The sequence below is a fragment of the Hyla sarda genome, chromosome 2, assembly GCF_029499605.1.
Source record: "Hyla sarda isolate aHylSar1 chromosome 2, aHylSar1.hap1, whole genome shotgun sequence".
Classification (NCBI taxonomy): Eukaryota; Metazoa; Chordata; class Amphibia; order Anura; family Hylidae; genus Hyla; species Hyla sarda.
In genome coordinates, this window is record NC_079190.1 from 350,400,585 (window position 1) to 350,417,438 (window position 16,854).

At 44.3% G+C, this 16,854-nt stretch overlaps 1 protein-coding gene across 2 annotated transcripts in view; it reads right to left on the reverse strand.

Annotated features, from left to right (window-relative positions):
- The window catches only part of INKA2 (inka box actin regulator 2), a 133,223-nt gene that overhangs the window by 98,928 nt on the left and 17,441 nt on the right, over positions 1-16,854 (reverse strand). The window contains exon 1 of one of the 2 annotated variants that reach the window (XM_056558273.1): positions 13,723-13,859. The exons of the other annotated variant lie outside the window; for it this stretch is intronic. The gene's annotated coding sequence lies outside the window, so the exon portion shown is untranslated. Of the gene's footprint in view, positions 1-13,722; positions 13,860-16,854 lie in introns of those variants that run through there. 2 annotated transcript variants of the gene reach the window in all.

The following is a 16,854-nucleotide window of genomic DNA, read 5'->3' on the forward strand; positions in this document are numbered from 1 at the left end:
TGTTTGCATCATGGGGCACGCCCGCATGCAAACACCAGGTTCTCACTCTCCTCTCCGCATCTCAGTCCCCTCTCCTGGTCCCTGCTGTTGGCTCCTGCACCCCTGCCTCCGAGGGTGCGCGTGCCAGCTTCCTCACACTTCCTTCCTGTCCTTGCTGGATCTTTGTGCTCACTAGCCCTAGAGAAAGTGTTCCAGTTGTGAGTTGTCTACAGTGCTCCAGACCTCTTGCTTTGTGACCTGACCTTGCTCCTGTGACGCCTGCCCTGTGACCTCCTAGCTTCATTCCTGACCATGCTCCTGTGCGGCCTGCCCTGACCTCTTGCCTGTCCAGACTATGAGTTTGCCTAATCTTACCTGTGCCACATAACACCTCAGCAGACTGTGTGGACGAGTCGTTTCAGGGGTAGCTACCTGGGTGCCACCTGCCACAGTAAGTCCATCCCGCTTTGTGGCGGGCTCTACTGAAAACCAGTGGGACCCCTGGTACGGCCCATTCCATATTCCACACAGGTTCAGCGGATTCACTGCTCCACTGCCGTTTTGATAACACTAATAAATGCTGTGACATAGCACATAATTAAACAGGGTATGCAATCTAAAAAAAATGCATGTAATATTCCCCTATAGGGACTAAATAATACTGAATAACATATTAAAAAAAGCATAATATGTAAATAAGCCCTTCCCTAAGAAAAGTTTGAATAACCCAATTTTATAACCTCTTTCCGTGTACATCATGGGTGGGGTGAGAAGAATATGACACGGGCCATATCAGCAGCTGACATCTGCCAGTAATGACCATCATTTAAATGGTTAAATGCTGTGATCAATAGCGATTGGCAGTCGAGCAGCCTTTAGAAATTGAGCACATATATCAAAGATCAATGTAATACAATAGCACTACATTGATTTATGTACGCCATGAATGTAGAATGTGTAGAAAGGTGTAGAAAAAAAAAAGTAAAAATAGTTTTCAAAAATATAAAAAAAAATCCTCTCGCTAATAAATATTTTTAATCACCCCCCCCCCCTTTTCCCATTTTTCAAATAAACACTGTAAAAAAAATAAATGTATTTGATATTATTAAATTATGATGTTTCTGATCCTGCATGTTAATGGGAAAAAAGTTTCAAATGCTAAAATTGCTGATTTTTGGTCTCATCACAGCCCCCCCAAAAAAACATAATAAAAATGTATCAAAAAGTCACATATGCGCAAAAGTGGTACCGTTAAAAACTACATAAATTAAACCCTAACACAGTTTCGGAGGTGGAAAAATGGAAAAAAATTATAGGGGTCAGAACATGGTAATGTTATTTAATATAGTGTTTCATTGAAAAGAAAAACTTTTATAAGCCCTAAAACAACTTTCTTAGTGGAAAAATACAAAAGTCATGGGTCTTAGAATGTGAGGAGGGAAAAAACATAAAATAAATTAATAAAAAAAAAGATTTGTTGGGTCATCAAGGGGTTAAATGAAATAATGTAAAGTAAACAAAAACAATCATAAACATATATGGTATGACCACATGCGGAAATGTCCGAACTATTAAAATACAACATTAATTAAACTGCGTGGTCAATGGCATAAACATAAAAAAATACCAAAGTCCAGATTTGAGTAATTTTGGTCCCTTTATAAACCAGAAAATGTACCAGTAAAAAATACAGATCACGGCTCAAAAAATGAGCACTCTTACAGCTCTGTATAAAAAGTTACACGGGGTCAGAGGAGGACCATTTTAACCCCTTCACGCAGAATGCCACCTTTATACAGCGGATGACGCGATACCTTCGTTAAATACGTGGGAGACCACTCCCGCCCGACACCCCGGGGACCCCATTTGATTAATCCGATCAGCGATCGGGTGTGCAGGGGCGGCGTATGTGTGATGGGTGTGCGGCGGGATTGGCGGGTGCGCCGCAGGATCGACGGGAGCGGCGGGTGTCCGGACGTCCTGCTGCGGTGTCCACGATGACGGGGGCAAGTGCCCTCCCCCTTACAAGTTGCAAAACTACAACTCCCAGGATGTCCAGACAGTCTGGGCATGCCGGGAGTTGTAGTTTTGCAAGATCTGGAGGACCACAGTTTAGAAACCACTACACAGTGGTCTCCAAACTGTAGTCTTCCAGATGTTGCAAAACTACAACTTCCAGCATGCCCGGCTGCAAACGGCTGTCTGAACATGCTGGGAGATGTAGTTGTGTGCCTCCAGCTGTTGCAAAACTACAACTCCCAGCATGCGCAGACAGCCATTTGCTGTCTGGGAATGCTGGGAATTGTAGTTTTGCAAGTTCTGGAGGACCACAGTTTGGAAATCAATGTGCAGCGGTCTCTAAACTGTGGCCCTCCAGATCTTGCAAAACTACCAGCATGCCCGGCAACAAGCGGCTATCAGTACATGCTGGGAGTTGTAGTTTTACAACAGCTGGAGGCACACTGGTGGGTAAACACTGAGTTAGTCTGTTACCTAATTCAGTGTTTTCCCACCAGTGTGCCTCCAGCTGTAGCAAAACTACAACTCCCAGCATGCACAGTCTGTCAATTCATGTTTAGAGTTGTAATTTTGAAACAGCTGGAGGTTTCTGCCCATAACACCCCCCCCACACACACACACACACACACACACACAATGTGAATGTACAGGATACATTCACAAGGGCGGGACTTTACAGTGAGCTTCCTAGTGCAGGTTTAAGTTGCGGCAAATTTTCCCCGGCAACTCAAACTACCAGCGGAAACTCACTGTAAACCCCCGCCTGTGTGAATGTACCCTAAAAACACAAACTACATTACCACAAAATAAAAAGTCAAACACTATATATACATCTTTACACAATTACAAAATGAGTTTCTAAAACAACATCTCCCGGCATTGCTGGACAGCCATTGACTGTCCAGGGATGCTGGGAGTTTTGCAACAGCTGGAGGCACCTTGTTTGTGAAACACTGGTGTAGGATATTTTTGGCGGCGAAGGTAAGAGTAACGCTTGCATCCATGTCGGCCCCTATGCAAATCCCTAATTTAGGCCTCAAATGCGCATGGCGCTCTCTCACCTCGGAGCCCTGTCATATTTCACGGCAACAATTTAGGGCCACATATATATTTCCGTACTCAGGAGAAATTGTGTTACACATTTTGTGGGGCTTTTCCTCCTTTTATCCTTGGGGTCTACACCAGCATTGGGATCTACACGAGCATGTTAGTGTAAAAATGTTTAATTTTTTACACTAACTTTATACTTTTCATTTTCACAAGAGAAAAAGGAAAACAAGCCCACATTTTGTAACGCAATTTCTTGTACGGAAATACCCCATATGTAAAGTGATCTGCGGGCGCACAACATGGCTCAGGAGTGAGAGCGCCATGTACATTTGAGGCCTAAATTGGTGATTTGCACAGGGGTGGCTGATTTTACAGTGGTTCTGACATAAATGCAAAAGAAAAAAAAAACACCAACATGTGACCCCATTTTTGAAACTACACCCCTCGTGGAACGTAACAAGTACAGTGAGCCTTAACACTCCACAGGTGTTCGACAAATTTCCATTAAAGTTGGACATGAAAATGAAAAATTTGAAGCCATTTCAGCAAAATTTGCTTTTCAAAAGCCATATGTGGCTCATTCTCTTCTGAGCATTGAAGTTCGCCCGCAGAGTGCTTTACGTCCACACATGGGGTATTTCCATACTCAGAAGAAATTGGGTTACAAATTTTGGGGGGCATTTTCTCCTATTACCTCTTGTAAAAATTGTAAATTTGGGGAAAAACCAGCATTTTTTTCTTTTACACATCCGACTTTAACGAAAAATCGTCAAACACCTGTGGGGTGTTAATGTACCCCTGTGGGGTATCACTGTACCCCTTGTTAGGTTCCTTGAGGGGTGTAATTTCCAAATTTTTGCTTTTCTGGCACCATGGGGGCTTCCTAAATGCAACACACCCCCCCAAAAGCCATTTCAGCAAAATTTGCTCTCCACAATCCCATTGTCGCTCCTTCCTTTCTGAGCCCTCTAGTGCACCTACAGAGCACTTTACATCCACATATGTGGCATTTCCTTACTCAAGAGAAATTGGGTTACAAATTTTGGGGAGCTTTTTCTCCTTTTACCTCTTATAAAAATTCAAAAAATGGGTCTACAAGAACATGTTAGTGTAAAATTTGAAGATTTTGAATTTTCTCCTTCACTTTGCTGCTATTCCTGTGAAACACCTAAAGGGTTAACAAACTTTCTGAATGTCATTTTGAATACTTTTAGGGGTGTAGTTTATATAATGCAGTCATGTATGGGGTATTTTTCACAGAAAGGTCTCTCAAATCCACTTCAAACTGAACTGGTCGCTGAAAAATTCTGATTTAGAAATTTTCGTGAAAAACTGGAAAATTTATGCTAAAGTTTGAAGCCCTTAAATGTCTTCAAAAGGTAAAAAAATTAAACTTTATGATGCCAACATAAAGTAGACATATTGTTTATGTGAATAAATATATAATTTATTTGGTATGTCCATTTTCCTTACAAGCAGAGAGCTTCAAAGTAAAAAAAAAAAATGCTACATTTTAAAATTTTTCATGAAATTTGGGAATTTTTCACCAAGAAATTATGTAAGTATCGCCGAAAATTTACCACTAACATAAAGTAGAATATGTCACGAAAAAACAATCTTAGAATCAAATTCATAAGTTAAAACATCCCAGAGTTATTGCAAAAAACGTCTGCGTCCTTAAGGTGAAAATGGGCTGTCTAATGTTAAGCATACAAATTTTTGTTCACAGGGTTACAATTTTTTTAAAGTAATAAAATGAAGCAAAACCTATATTTAATGAATATTATTTTAATTGTATGGACCTACAGCATAAAGATAATGTGACATTTTGACAGAAAAGTGCACTTCCCAAAAATGGAAGCCCCAAAAGATGCTAAATGGTATATACTGTAGCTGCCACAGGTATACAGTAGTACAGAAGACGTCACTCGTCATTGCTCCTCGCAGCGCATAGCAACGACACAGGAGACGCCACACCGGAGCCAGAAGCAGCGCAGACCAAACCCCGGCAACAGGTAATTATAAAATCGGGGATGGGGGAGGCAATGGGGCAGCGGCGCTGATAGCCAGGGGGAGAGAAGTGGCGGCAGCAGGGCTCTAGACCCCAGGAAAGGCAGGGGGAGACAAGCAGGCAGCGACGGCCTCTCTCCCCCTGCCTTTCCTGGGGGCTTCTGTGGGGTCAGAAACAGTGTATACACATGCACACACAAAAAAACTTTTTTTACCCAAATATCCTTGGTAAAATGAGGGTGCGTGTTATAGGCCGGTGTGTGGTATACCCTGATAAATACGGTAGCTATCTATATCCACACATAACCCCAGGTATATATAGCTATCTATATCCACACATAACCCTAGGTATATATGACTATATATATCCACACAGAACCCCAGGTATATATATAGCTATCTATAGCCACACATAACCCCAGATATATATAGCTATCTATATCCACACATAACCCCAGGTATATATATAGCTATCTATATCCACACATAACCCCAGGTATATATAGCTATCTATATCCACACATAACCCCAGGTATATATAGATATCTATATCCACACATAACCCCAGGTATGTATAGCTATCTATATTCACACATAACCCCTGCCTTTCCTGGGGGCTTCTGTGGGGTCAGAAACAGTGTATACACATGCACACACAAAAAAACTTTTTTTACCCAAATATCCTTGGTAAAATGAGGGTGCGTGTTATAGGCCGGTGTGTGGTATACCCCGATAAATACGGTAGCTATCTATATCCACACATAACCCCAGGTATATATAGCTATCTATATCCACACATAACCTCAGGTATATAAAGCTGTCTATATCCACACATAACCCCAGGTATATATATAGCTATCTATAGCCACACATAACCCCAGATATATATAGCTATCTATATCCACACATAACCCCAGGTATATATAGATATCTATATCCACACATAACCCCAGGTATGTATAGCTATCTATATCCACACACAACCCCAGGTATATATATAGCTAGCTATATTCACACATAACCCCATGTATATAAAGCTATCTATATCCACACATAACCCTAGGTATATATGGCTATATATATCCACACATAACACCAGGTATATATGGTTATTAGAGATAAGCGAATTTTTGAACAATTTGATTTGGCCGATTCGCCAAATTTTCCGAAATAATTTGGTTCCATACGAATTTATTTGCGGCAAATTGCTATTAAAAACGTCTATTTGTTGGCTACAGAGAGCCTTAATAGGGGTGTAGAACACTTTGCCTTGTAGTAACACTCATAGGGAGTGTGCTATGTTAGTGAAATAATACTGTTATTCAGTATGACATGCAGATTATAGGCATCGCTATTAGAATCACTGCTGCACAGAGTCTGGGTGTGGCAGCAGGAAGACCATATGGAGTCACAATTGAAGAGATTAAAGAGATTTTTTATGTAATTTTTAATTAAGTTAATTTAATTTTTTTTAATCCTCTTTTGAGGACCCATTCTGGTGAGCATCAAGCTGGCGGTCCGCTGCGAGGCAAGCTACAACCTGTTCCAGACCCTGCCTCTCAGCGCCCCTCCCACCCTTTTTGACTGTCTTACTCTGTGTGGAACTGTAAATGTTTCATTTGATCAGTTATGGTTCATTGTAATCGCTCCAAACTGTTTCATTGGATTCTTCTGGTAATTCCTCAGGTAATATATGACGATGACCATGGGGCCTCAGTCTTGAAAAGATTACATAGAAATTTAAATAGAACATGTTGAATAGATTCACAAGTTTAATAATGTGCCAGCAGCATGAGGAGATCATATAGTGGCACAATGACAGAGCCTGGTAATTGGAATGAGCAAACTTTAAATCCTCTTTTGAGGACCCATTGGAAGGCAAGTCTGGTGAAAGCAGCAGCAGTAATTTCAGCTCCAACAGTGTATAATTCCTGCAGTGTAAACTATGGCAAAGCTCCTAGTTGTATTTTCAAATCGAGCTGGCGGTCAGCTGCAAGGCCAGCTACCGCCTGTCCCAGCCCCTGCCTCTCAGCGCACCCCCATGCTGTGAGTGTCCACTTGAAAAGGGTGGGACTGCAGTAGAAGTGGCTGCAGTGAAAAAGCTTGTACTTGTATCTTAAAATCGAGCTGGAGGTCCTCCGCAAGGTGAGCTACCACCTTTTCCAGCCTCTGCCTCTCAGTGTCCCCTGACTGTGAAAGTGCAAATGTTTCATTTAATCAGTTATGGTTCATTGTTATTGCTCCAACCTGTTTCATTGGATTCTTATGGTAATTCCACAGGTAATATATGACAACGAGCATAGGGCTTCACAATTGAAAAGATTGAAGAGATTTTTTTAAATTTGAAGATTAAATTGAAGATTTTGATTAGATTCACAAGTTTAATGTCCTGGGTGCCCGAACCTTTTACTTTCAACTAATACTGTATGACCACAAAACCCAATATAACAAGTCAGATGGCGACACAATGACAGCGCCTAGAGGTGTCAGCAGCCCGACGAGACCATAGGGCCTCACAATTGAAAAGATTAAAGATATTTTGTGAAATGTAAATTGAAGATTTAAAATAGATTAAGATAAAGTTTTATTTAATGTGCAACATGAGAAGACCACATGTAGAGATGAGTGAATTTCAGAAAAATTAGATTCCGCCGATTTGCCGAATTTCTATTAAAAATGGCTATTTAAGGCCTACAGAGAGGCTGTATAGGGGTGTAGAACACTTTGCCTTGTCCGAACACTCATAGGGAATGTGCTATGTTAGTGAAATAATACTTACTTTACCATCTCTCTCCCCTGCATGTAACCCGTGTGTATGAAGCTACAATAAAGAAGCCCCTGATTGAAAAGACCCGGTGAGTCCTCTGCAGTTCTTAGTTGATTTATTATGTCTACTGTCTTCTATTTGCGTGATCGCACCGAAGAGGTTATCAGGAACGGCTTCCAGGGACTGTACAGACCAGGTGTCCATATATCCAAGTCACAGTGCAGCATTAGATTGGTGCCTAGATCATTGCCTTGTGGTTGTGTTTATCAAGTCTACACTTTTTCAGTCTGTGTGCACACCTGTGGTAACTGCAATAGAGACACTCTCAATATGGATATGGACACTACTATACCTGAATGTTCAAATACAGTATCTGCAGGGAGAGCAGACGGAGGGGTATTTTTCTCTGCTTGCGAGTCTCAAGATGAAGTTCACATTCTTAGCACTAAGTCTTTGGAATATAAAATTATTTCCCTTGCTTAACGGGAGACGCGTTTATTCTGGACCATAAATTTGTTACGGGCTTATGCAGACAACAACAGAAAACCACGGGGACTAAGATTATATAAATCCCCTTCTCAATTTCTACAAGATGCACAGTTTGTTAAATTATGGAATGAACAACATCTAATACATTCACTCAAACTTCAATAACTGTTCCTGGAGAAAAATCGCAATGAATATGAAATAGTCACATCACAATTATGTAAAGCGAAATGCGAACTCAGGACAAGTGTGAATTAAGCCCAATATAAAACCTTTGTTCTCAAATTAGACAAGAGGATTGCAAAACTCCAAATCTCAACTCCAAATATGAAGAGAGGCAAATTCCTAAGTGTTAAAATTTACTTCGAAACACATCAAGAATTTTCCTGGAACAGAACACATCAACAAAATAATAATGAAAAAAGAAGGAAGAAGCCAAATAAGAAAACACCAAAGAAAAGATATAATAAAAAATCGGACTAATTAACAACAGAATCAAAATCCAGCCAGTCTGACGAGACATCAGGGCCTGATGACCAACGAAGCATTCCTTTAGGCGATGCACTCGCCGTGGCAGAAGACGGAGGAACAGATTTTGCACGGAGTTGGTGAAAAGGAAAATGGTCACCTGGAGACAATAGTGACTCATGACCTTATAGTTAACCTTACCGATGTCACACTTAGTAAGGAATGTGTAACAGTCCTGAACAAAGGGTTACATTTTGGTTTATTTGAGCCATTTGATTTTGTCCGCTTTGAAGTTGACATGCATAAAGCAATTCGTAAATTGTCATTAAAGAAATATTTAGCAGTAACAAAAAGTACCAATAACACCATTACACCGCAACAACTTAGAGAAGGTGAAAAACAATGTAAAAGTGGCTGCTTAGGATTCAAGATTGTAAACAAATTTGACAGTCAGGATGAAGAAAATGTCAAGATGTTAGCTACACTAGCCGATAGTGACACCTCACTCCTATCTGTGCCAGATGAAAATGAAGCCCCGTTCAGAGGAGGTAATCCCTCCAGATTTTATCCCACAATACCTCCGGGCAGCTATGTGGATCTTTTCCACAGAGCTGTCTGTTCAGAGGTCAAGGCATTAATATATCCTAAACCTAGGAGCAACCTCTCAGCTAAAGAGAAATAAGCCTTGAATTGGCTCGCTGAGAGGGATGACTTGGTAGTTTCTAGGGTCGATAAAGGGGGCTCTAGAGTCATCTGGAACAAGGAGGAGTATGAGAAAGAAGCTCAAAAGCAACTAAATACTGATATAGTGTATGAGAAGCTGAAGGAGAATCCTTGTAAAAGAATCATGAATAATCTTAGAACGCTATTATGCAGAAATGTAGAAATAAATATATTCGGGAAGAGAAAACAGCTGAAAAATTACTACCTGCAAATCCATCCATCCTAAAGTGGTATATATTGCCAAAAAGACATAAACCGTCCAGACCCCCCCCCCCCCCTCCAGGCCGTCCGATTATAGCTTGAATAGGATCTCCTACTGCTTTCCTTTCCAGCTATATCGACTGGCTAATCTCACCATTATTTACTCACATTCCATCTTTCCTATGTGATACCGGTGATTTTATTACATTTCTGGAACAATTTCAGTGGCAGAAGAGTTATAATTTAGCCTCCATAGACATCGAGAGCCTGTACAACCGCATCCCTCAGGATGCGGATGTACAGGCAATCGGAGAGTTCTTGAAGATTATCTGCTGATTTTATTAAATTTGTCTCTGACTCCATCATGTTTATTTTACAGAATAACTGTTTCCAATATAATTCCTATTGGTATAGGCAGTGCCATGCAACTGCCATGGGCACTCCTATATCATGTGCATTTGTTAATATTTATTTGACTATCATCGAACAAAGATATATATTCTCTCCATCGAATCCGTATATCAAACACATCAAAGCATTTCTTCATTTTGTGGACGAAATGTTTGTCGACGTGTGTGAATTTTGTAAACCATTTGAATGACACCAATGTGATGAATATGATCTTTATGCATGTATATGGTGGATAGACTCTTGAATTTCTAGATGTGAGGAAAGACATAATTGATAATAACATCATCACATCCAGATACAGGAAACCATGTTCCAAAAATGCTTTGCTTCACTATGCCTCCTCCCATCCCATTCACACAAAGTATGCCATCCTGACAGGGCAATTCATTCGACTAAAATGAATAAACAACGATCCTAAGATGTATCATAAACAGGCTGCAGATCTGGAGAATAGATTCCTTCAGCGAGGCTATCCATCGGAAGTTGTTAGAAAGGCCCAATTAAAAGTAGAAGAAATACCTAGAAAACAGTTATTCCATAAAAAGAACAAAAACAATAGAAATATGAATACCGTATATACCGTATTTATCGGCGTATAACACGCACTTTTTAGGCTAAAATTATTAGCCTAAAGTCTGTGTGCGTGTTATATGCCGATACACCCCAGGAAAGGCAGGGGGAGAGAGGCCGTCGCTGCCCGCTTCTCTCCCCCTGCCTTTCCTGGGGTCTAGAGCGCTGCTGCCGGCCCTTCTCACCCCCTGGCTATCGGCGCCGCTGCCCGTTCTGTCCCCCTAGCCAGGGGGAGAGAAGCGGCGCCGACAGCCAGGGGGAGAGAAGGGGCAGCGGCACCCATTGCCGGCGCCGCTGCCCCGTTGCCTCCCCCCATCCCCGGTGGCATGATTACCTAAGTCGGGTCCGCGCTGCTGCAGGCCTCCGGCGTTTGTCCCCGGCGTCGTTGCTATGCGCTGAACGGCGCGGCGCACTGACGTCGTGCATAGCAACGACGCAGGGGACGCACGCCGGAGGCCTGCAGCAGCGCGGACCCGACTCAGGTAATTATGCCACCGGGGATGGGGGGAGGCAACGGGGCAGCGGCGCCGGCAATGGGTGCCGCTGCCCCTTCTCTCCCCCTGGCTGTCGGCGCCGCTTCTCTCCCCCTGGCTATCGGCGCCGGCACCGATAGTCAGGGGGACAGAACGGGCAGCGGCGCCGATAACCAGGGGGTGAGAAGGGCTGGCAGCAGGGCTCTAGACCCCAGGAAAGGCAGGGGGAGAGAAGCGGGCAGCGACGGCCTCTGTCCCCCTGCCTTTCCTGGGGGTATATCGGGGTATACACGCGCACACACGCACCCTCATTTTACCATGGATATTTGGGTAAAAAACTTTTTTTACCCAAATATCCTTGGTAAAATGAGGGTGCGTGTTATAGGCCGGTGCGTGGTATACCCCGATAAATACGGTACTGGAGTATAAGCCGAGTTTTTCAGCACGATTTTTCGTGCTGAAAACACCCCCCTCGGCTTATACTCGAGTGAACTCTCCACCCTCAGTGGTCTTCAACCTGCGGACCTCCAGAGGTTTCAAAACTACAACTCCCAGCAAGCCATCGGCTGTCCGGGCTTGCTGGGAGTTGTAGTTTTGAAACCTCTGGAGGTCCGCAGGTTGAAGACCACTGCGGCCTTCGACATCATCCAGCCCCCTCTCACCCCCTTTAGTTCTGTACAGTACTCACCCCCGCTCGGCGCTGGTCCGGTGCTGCAGGACTGTCCGGTGGGGAGGTCGTCCGGTGGGACAGTGGTTCCGGGCTGCTATCTTCACCGGGGAGGCCTCTTCTCCGCACTTCGGGCCCGGCCCCAGAATAGTCACGTTGCCTTGACGACGACGCAGAGGTACGTTCATTACCAACGTCCTTCTGCGTCATCGTCAAGGCAACGCCTCTATTTAGGGCCTGAAGCGCGGAGAAGAGGCGCCCCCGGTGAAGATAGCAGCCCGGAACCAGTATCCCACCGGACGACCTCCCCACCGGACAGTCCTGCAGCACCGGTCCAGCGCCGAGCGGATGCGAGTACTGTACAGAACTAAAGGGGGTGAGAGGGGGCTGGATGATGTCGAAGGCCGAAGTGGTCTTCAACCTGCGGACCTCCAGAGGTTTCAAAACTACAACTCCCAGCAAGCCCGGACAGCCGATGGCTGCCCAGGATTGCTGGGAGTTGTAGTTTTGAAACCTCTGGAGGTCCGCAGGTTGAAGACCACTGAGGGCGTATAATTCACAAGAGGATGATGACAAGAGGATGATGAAGGGGGGTGGGTATGATGACAAGGGGATGATGAAGGGGGGTGGGGATGATGACAGGGGGATGATGACAAGGGGATGATGAAGGGGGTGTGTGGGATGATGACAAGGGGATGATGAAAGAGGGATGATGACAGGGTGATGATGATGAGGGTCTGAATGATGACAGGGGGGGGGATGATGTCCCACCCTAGGCTTATACTCGAGTCAATAACTTTTCCTGGGATTTTGGGGTGAAATTAGGGGCCTCGGCTTATATTCGGGTCGGCTTATACTCGAGTATATACGGTAGGTTTACTTTTGCTTTTAAAAATACCCCCATGAATGATCATATAAAGAAAGGCTATCAATATATATTGGTACATGTTACAACAGGACACAGACTTAGCTGAATTTACCAGGGACAACCCCATAGTCACCTATAGGAAGAATACTACCATAGCCGACTATAATAATAAACGGAAAAGGTACAAGAAGCCATCACACAATTGGTTAAGTTACAATCGACCTATTGGTAATTTTTCATGTGGCACATGCTCTTTTTGTAAATTCAATGGAAAACAAAAAACAGTGAAACTAGGAGGTGTTGACATTTCCATAACACAATTTCTCACATGTAGAACTTCTTTTGTTGTTTACTGCCTTTTATGTACGTGTGGATTTTTCTACATAGGGAAAACAATACGGCCCCTATTTCATAAGGTAAGAGAGCACATGAGATCCCTTAAAACAGGGATAGGAACTCCACGCCTTGTTTCCCATATGTCGGAAACCCACGGTAATAATCCAGAAGCTCTGAAATTTTGAGAAAGTCCCCGAGCAAGGTTATACTAAAGAGAAAGATCTATTGAGAAAAGAAGCCCTTTGGATCCTTCAAACTGAAGCCACAGGTCTGCTTTGCCTTACGATAAAATCGAAGTGAGTGCATTGATTTAATATCTTACACACACATTGACATATCCAAGTAATATAGATGAGGATAAAAGGGCTTCTTTTACTCAAGTCATCACGAAAATACTCGTTAAAGCCAGAAGATTGTTTTTAGTGCTATGCACTGTATATGTTACACTTCACTCTGGTGAATAGAAGGTTAATATGTACCTGTGATAATCCTCACCTGTCATATAACACACCTCTTCCTTCATGTCATCAAGCATCGGCCTAACAAAGCGCTTTGGCGCGTAAACGGTCCGTCACCGTCTTGTATACCCCCGCATCCTTACCACATCTCTCCCCTGCATGTAACCCGTGTGTACAAAGCTACAATAAAGAAGCCCCTGATTGAAAAGACCCCGTGAGTGCTCCGCAGTTCTTACTTGATTTATTACGTCTACTGTCTTCTATTTGCGTGATCGCACTGAATCAGGAATAGCTTCCAGGGACTGTATGGACCAAGTGTCCACATATCCAAGTCACAGTGCAGCATTAGGTTGGTGTCTAGATCATTGCCTTGTGGTTAAATGAAATAATACTGTTATTCAGTATGACATTCAGATTACAGGCATCGCTATTAGAATCACTGCCACAGAGCATCTGGATGTGGCAGATTTTTTTATGTAATTTTTATTTTATTTTATTTGAATTTATTTAAATTTTTTGATTACCCATTTGGGGGAGCATCGAGCTGGCGGTCCTCTGCCAGGAGAGATACCACCAGAACGCCTAATAATCCCCCAGTATGGCCCCCTGGGACTCAACGGCCTGTCTGTAGTTATTGCAACAAGCCTGGACACTGGAAGAGCTAATGCTGGTCTTTAAACAGGCATCCCCTGGGGTCGAGGACCGCACCCCGGGAGTTATTACAGAAGGTCCGGAATCAACCAGCACCAAAACAGGACTCTCTATGTATGTTGTCCCTTGCCCCTATGTGCAAATAGTAGTAGAGGGGGTTAAATTGCAAGCTTTGATTGACACTGGGTCCCAGGTGTCCACTATTCCTCGATGGGTGTTTTATAAGTATTGGGATCCTGAAGTGTTGTGTGAACCTCATGACGTAGATTTTCATGTAATGGCAGGGAACGGGAAACCAGTACCCAAGCATGGCTACTGGGAGCCCACAGTGCAAGAATCATGTTCTTAGGGGGCAAGGTGTTATTATTACTAATGTTGTTGATGATCATGCAGCGGAGTTTATTCTGGGAATGAACATCATGAGACACTGTTTTGATGACATAGTTAACTCATTACAAGCTCCTATTCCCTACATGTCACCCTCTGGCCGGAGAGCCGCGCAACACCACCTCAGGACACTCCAAGGTGAAAGAAAGTTTGTCAATCCTCACGGAGAGATCTGCCGGGTGAGAATTCAAGACATGCGGACCGTCACGCTGCAGCCACAGACAGAAACTATTATCTGGTGTCGAGCCCGACCAGGGGTGAAGAATCAAGACTACCAGGCGCTCTTGGAACCCCTGCAATTGGAAGACTACCCTTTGGTACGTGCCGCAAGAAGCCTTGTCACTGCGGAATGGGAGAGTTCCGGTTCGAGTGGTCAACCTCTCTCCAGTTGTCACAAGATTGTCCAAGTATACCCCTGTTGCTCAGCTGCATCATCTGGACCCCCGAGATGTGATGTCTAAACCTCAAGTGGCCAGACAGTGGACTGCTCAGACTGCCCCAGGGCCCGACAAGGACCGGAAGGACCCCTGGTGGACTCGAAACTCCCCCGGACCAGGTTGGAGGAGTCATTCAGGTGGCTAAACAGTTTCAAGAAGCCTTCAGCAAACACCCCACCGACTTTGGCAGGACCACGATGATCCATCATCGGATTCTAACTTGAGATAGACCCCCGATCAAGGAGAGGCACCAGCCGGTTGCCCCTGCAATGTACCAGACTGTAAAAAAATGCTGCAGGAAATGAAGGAAGCTAATGTCATCCAAGAAAGGCAGAGTCCTTGGGCCGCTCCTTTAGTCCTTGTTAAGAAAAAGGATGGAACTATCCGATTCTGTGTGGACTACAGGAAGTTGAATGACATCACCCATAAGGATGCACAGCCTCTTCCTAGGATAGAAGAGTCCCTCACCACTCTGGGATCCGCGGCTTACTTTTCTACACTGGAAGTGACGAGTGGGTACTGGCCAAAGAGGATCAAGAAAAGATGGCATTTGTGACCCGATGGGGCTCTTCGAGTTCAAGAGTATGCCCTTTGGGCTTTGCAACGCCCCAGCTACCTTTCAGTGGCTGATGGAGAGATGCCTTGGGCACTTGAATTTTCAGAGTGTCCTCCTCTATCTCGATGACGTCATCGTCTACTCTCGGATGTACCAAGAGCATCTTGAACATCTCAGAGAAGTCTTCCAGGTCCTGATCCAGCATGGCCACAAAATAAAGTGCCAAGTGCCACTTGCTGAAGCCCAAGGTCCACTATCTGCGGAAAGTCGTCAGTGCTGAAGGTGTCCAACCCGATCTTGATAAAGTGAGTGCCGTGAAAGAGTGGCCTACACCCAGAATTGTATGAGAAGTTTGAAGTTTCCTGGGGTTTGCCGGTTATTACAGACGATTCGTCCCTCATTTTGCCCAGATTGCCGGGCCTCTGACTACACTGTTACGGGGAATTGCCAAGGAGAACTATAAAGGAAGACTCCCTATACAGTGGGGTGAAGACCAAGAAGTGGCTTTTCGGGCTGTGAATCATCTTCTTACTGAGCCTCCTATCCTAGCCTACCCCGACTACAGCCAGCCGTTCCGGTTATACACTGATGCCAGCTTTGAAGGCTTGGGGGCTATTCTGTCGCAGAGAGATGCAAGATGGTAAGGAGAGAGTCATAACCTATGCTAGCCGACATCTTCGGGGAGCAGAGAAGAATGATGCTAACTACAGTTCTTTTAAACTCGAACTCCTTGCGCTGGTCTGGGCGGTCACAGAGAGATTCAAGGACTATTTGGCCACTGCGCCCTTCACAGTCTACACCGATAACAATCCATTGGCGCATCTGAACACTGCCAAATTGGGGGCCATTGAGCAATGCTGGGCTTCCCGAATGGCCAACTATGATTTCAATATCAAATACCGCAGTGGAAAGAGTTATGTTAGTGCAGATGTGCTCTCCCATATGACCCCTGGTGAGGAACCCCCCATGGAGGATGTATGGGAAGATGTAGAGGTGCCGCCTTTTTATCAAAGGTTTGTGAGCCAGAACACTCTAACCACTCAAGAAGGTGATGACCCTGGGCCTCCTAACGTACCCAAAGACTTGTACACTTGGAGGACTCTGCAAGACGAGAGTAGGGTCATGGGAGACCTCTTGGGCTACTTACTGCAAAAGAGAGTGCCGACTAGGCTCCACAAGGCACAAGGGGAATTGGAATTGAAGCGGTTGTGGCGGCAAAGGAATCGTCTGTTCCTCCATAAAGGACTGCTATGTCGAAATTCCTTGGACCCAGTGTCTGGAGAACGCCTGCATCAGATCTTAGTCCCGCAAAGGGATACCGCTATGGTTCTCAATGC